We start from the raw sequence: 4,656 nt of genomic DNA, 5'->3' as shown, positions 1-4,656 counted from the left end.
AGGAACTGCTCTCTCTCTTCTCTTTCTTATTGCTAAATTGCTTGAAAAAGTTATTTATACCCAGTGCCTAAACTTGCTCATTTCTCAGTTATCATTCCCTTTCAGTCTGACTTCCACCCATACCATTTTAATTAAGTAATAATGAAAGCTGGCACTTACATAGCAACTTATGTAGCTATATAGCAAAATGCCAAGTATTTTACACACATTATTTCACTTGATCTTCACAATAGCTCTGTATGGTAAATATTGCTTTCTTTTTATTCATGTAGATTGGGTTTACCATAATTTTTTTACCCATTTACTTTGCTACATCAAAGCAATCCTCCTATTCCTCCCTTAACGAGTTCCTATCTTACTTATCATTTCCAAACCTTTTCTTCTTTCCTCAAACTTCCCACACCACTCCCTCCTCCAACCCTCTCTGCTGAGGAACCCACTTCAAATTTCATACCCCCCCCCAAAAAAAAAGGGATCATTTCCCAAGACTCTTTCTTCTCCCCTCCTCTTCATACCACAACACTCTGGCATTGTTGCCCTCCCAGTCCCAACTATCTATTCCTTTACTGTAATCTCTGATGATTTTTGCTTGCTATGGCAAATTCCTCTACATGTACTCTTTTTTTTTTTTTTGTATTATTTTATTCAAAGTTCTCGGAGGCTGTTTACTTTTTCTTCTCCACATCTTGCTCTGTAGCCTCCTTGGCTCGTTTTGTCTGGATTCCAAAGAGATGGGCATTGGCCCAGGCCATTCAAAGACTAGCAAATGCCTTGAAATTCTTCTCGTCTTCAGTAATGACACGAGCCTTCTCTTTCTTGTAGACATTTCTGACGGGCATAACTGGTCCTGTAAGCTGGGTTGCCAACTTGAGTTATTCAGCAGAGCTATCTCCCTTCTTGGGTGCAGATGGTTTCCTTGGGAAGAGGATCACCCGAAGTTCTTCCAAACTGAATCCTCTACCAGCACAGACTTTGGTGTGGTATCGGACAGTAGGGCACCTCACGATGGGCCGGACAGGACCAGATGCAGGGCGAGGAGCAATTCGGGGGGCTTTTGCTTGATGAGTCTTTCGTCTTCTGATCTTCCTGGCTGGCTGGTTAAACCATGTGGCAATTCATCTTTGCCAGTCTTTGTGGAAATGGGGCTTCAGAATCATGCCATTTCAGCTGGGCGCCATGACTGCTTAGAGCCCTCCTCATGGGCAACTCAATTGATTGGAAAGGCTCTACATGTACTCTTGATTCCATCCTCTCCTATTTTCTCCAGCAGATTGCTCCCACCATCATCCCCACTGTTCTTCTAATTTCCAAACTCTTTATCTAGTGATTCCTTTTCAGTTGCCTAGAAACATGCCCATCTCCTTTATCCTTATTAAAAAAAAAACACCATAACTACATCCTACCACATCCACAAGCATCCTATATCTCTTCTACCCTTCTTAGCTAAATTCCTTGAAGAGTAATTTAAAGTCTGTAGTAAAATGTTCTTCTTTTCTCATTTTCTTCTAACCCTTCCACAATCAGGTTTCTGATATTCTTTTTTTTATTTAAATTTTTAAATGAACAAGTATTTATTTTCTCTCCCCACCATCTTACTACCATTGAAAAGAAAACAAAAAACAAAACCCTTGTAGTAAATATACCTAGTCCAAGCAAAACAGATTGCAACATTGGCCAAGCTCAAAAAAATACTTCACCCAGTATCATATGTCCTTCACTTATCTCTCAGGAGGTGGGTAGTATGCTTCATCATCTGTCATCTGGAATTGTGTTCGGTTATTATAATGATCTGAATTCTTAACTCTTTCAAAGTTGTTTGTTTTTACAGTGGTGTTATTATATAAATTGTATTCTTAATTTGGGGGGAGATGTTGGGTGGGGAGAGAAAATCTGAAACTGAAGGGACTGTGGAACTGAATGTTGTAAACTAAAAGTAAATAAATAAATAAATAAATAAAATATGGCTATTGATAGCTTAGATTTCTTCATTTGAAAACTGCTAGTTTGTTTTCAGAAGAAAAAATCCAAGCTACTAATAGTCATATGAAAAATACTCTAGATCACTAATAATTAGAGAAATACAAATTGAAACAACTGTGAGGTACCACTTCACATCTATTAGATTGGCAAAAGGAAAATGACAAATGTTGGAGAGGATGTGGGAAAATCAGAACACTACAGCATTGTTGGTGGAGTTGTGAACTGATCCAATTATTCAGGAAAGCAATTTGGAACTATGTTCATAGGATTATAAAACTGTGCATAGCATATCTTTTCAACCAACAATACTGTTATTAGGTCTGTATCCCATAGAGATCAGTCTGCACTCAGAGTTCATCAATTCTCTAGCATTTTTCACCATGAGTTCCTTGGAATTGTTATGGATCATTGTACTGAGTCAGAGTAGTTTTTTCTTTCACTGTTTATTATTGTTGCAGTATTGCTATTATTGAGTACAATATTCTCCAGATTTTGCTCATTTCATGTTGCAACAATTCATATAAGTATTCCCAAGTTTTTCTGAAATCATCCTGCTTGTTCTTATAGAACAATAGTATTCCATCACAATCATACATCACAACTTGTTCAGCTATTCCCCAATTGATGGGCATTCCCCCCTTCTTCAATTTCCAGTTCTTTGCCACCACAAAAAGAACTGCTATAAATAATTTTGTCCACATGGTTACTTTACCTTTTTCTTTGATCTCTATGGGATACAGACCTAATAATAAAGGTGTTTTGTTTTATTTTTATTTTTTCTTGTTTACAATTGTGGATGAATAATATGGAAATGTTTTACATGACTTCATGTGTATTCAACAGGTGGTGGAGGAGCTTGAGGGAAGGAGACAATTTGGAATTAAAAATAAAAAGATGAATGTGAAAGAAAACTGCCTTTTCATGTCCTTTGACAATTTATCAAATGAGGAATGGCTTTTGTTCTTATAAATTTAAATCAGTTGGGGCAGGTAGGTGGTACAGTGAATAGAGCACCAGCCCTGGAGTCAGGAGAACCTGAGTTCAAATCTGACCTCAGACACTTAACACTTATTACCCTTGTGTCCTTGGGCAAGTTACTTAACCCCAATTGCCCTGCCCAAAAAGCAAAAACAAAAAAGAAAAAAAAATTTAAATCAGTTTCTCATATGTTTTGGAAATGATACCTTTATTAGAGAAACACCGCAAAAATTTTTTTTCAGTTAATCTCTTCTAGTTTTAGCTTTGTTGGTTTTGTTTGTGGAAAACTTTTTAACTTTATATAATTAAAGTTGTCCATTTTATCTTCTGTGATAAATCTCTAGCCATTGTTTGGTTATTAACTCTTCCCCAAAATTTATAGATATGAAGGGAATTTCTTCCTCATTTCTCTAGTTTATGAAGTTACCCTTTATATCTAAGTCATTTATCCATTTGGACTTTATGTTGGTATATGTTGTAAGATGTGGATCTATACCTAGTTTCTCAGTCAAAATGTTTTCCAGTTTTTCTAGTCATTTTTTGAAGAGCAAGTACTTATACCAGTAACTGGAGTTTGGGAGTTTATCATGAAAAATGTGTTCTCAATTCTCAACCTTCTTGACCCCTCTGCAACACCTGACACTGGGGAATACCTTGGCTACTCTGTCCTCTGTTTTCATGACTGTACCTTCTCTTGGTTTTCCTTCTATCAGTCTGGCCATTCCTTGGTCTCTTTTGCTGGATTTCTTCCATATAACAGCAACTCGCTCTGAATGTTCCCCAAGGTTTTGTCCTTTGTGCCCTTCTCGCTATATACTATTTCACTTGTTAATGCCATCAGCTCCCAAGGGTTCATGACCACATCTATGCAGATGGTTGCCAGATCTATTTATCAACTTCTAGTTTCTCCCAAGCTTCACCCCTATACCACCAACTGTAGGCTGGATATTTCAAACTAGTTGTCCCATAAGTATCTCAAACTCAATATGTCCAAAACCAAATTCATTATCTTTTCCTTCAAACCATTTATTCTGAACTTTCCTATTTCTCTCAAGGGTTCTACCCTCCTTCCAGGCACTTAGCTTCCCAACCTTGTATAATCCTTTGCTCTTCTCTCACTAACCCCATATATTAAATCTGTTGCCAAATCTCTTAATTTCATTCCCTACTATACAACATCTCAAACACAAATGTAACCATGTGGCTATCCTACTCAACCAATTCTAGTTGTTTCTTCCTATTGCCTCTAGAATAAAATATAAACTCCTCTGCTCCTACCTTTACCATTTTTTTTTACATTCTACTCACCTTGATGCATACTATCATCCAGCCAGACCAGACTATTCACTCTATCCTACAAAATACACCATCTCTCATATCTCTGCCTAGCTGTTACCTATGCCTGGAATGTTTTCCCTCTCAACTTCTGACTCAGAGCCCCTTTAAGACTCAGCTCAAGACCTTTTCTGTGTCCCCACCCCCCACCCTCAGCTGCCAGTGTTAGCCCTTTTAAAGGTTAAAGGTTAAATTTCATATTCTGTAATTATTTTGTATGTTATGATTTATTATATTACCTCCCTCCTCCCATTAGCATGTAAACTCCTTGAGGGCATCCATTATTTTTACTTTTTCTTTGTAAACCCAACTCTTAGTATACTGCTTGGTACATAGTAAGCATTTAATAAATGCATATTCATT

General features: G+C 37.2%; 1 pseudogene; it reads right to left on the bottom strand.

Annotated features, from left to right (window-relative positions):
- Positions 1-619: 619 nt before the first annotated feature.
- LOC138168508 (large ribosomal subunit protein eL13 pseudogene) lies at positions 620-1,178 on the bottom strand (annotated as a pseudogene).
- Positions 1,179-4,656: the final 3,478 nt, after the last annotated feature.

The sequence above is a fragment of the Petaurus breviceps genome, unplaced genomic scaffold (genome assembly GCF_028583685.1).
Source record: "Petaurus breviceps papuanus isolate PSGF00001 unplaced genomic scaffold, PetGlider_PUasm1.0 37, whole genome shotgun sequence".
NCBI classification, from domain to species: Eukaryota; Metazoa; Chordata; class Mammalia; order Diprotodontia; family Petauridae; genus Petaurus; species Petaurus breviceps.
This window is presented reverse-complemented; position numbering and strand designations above follow the sequence as displayed.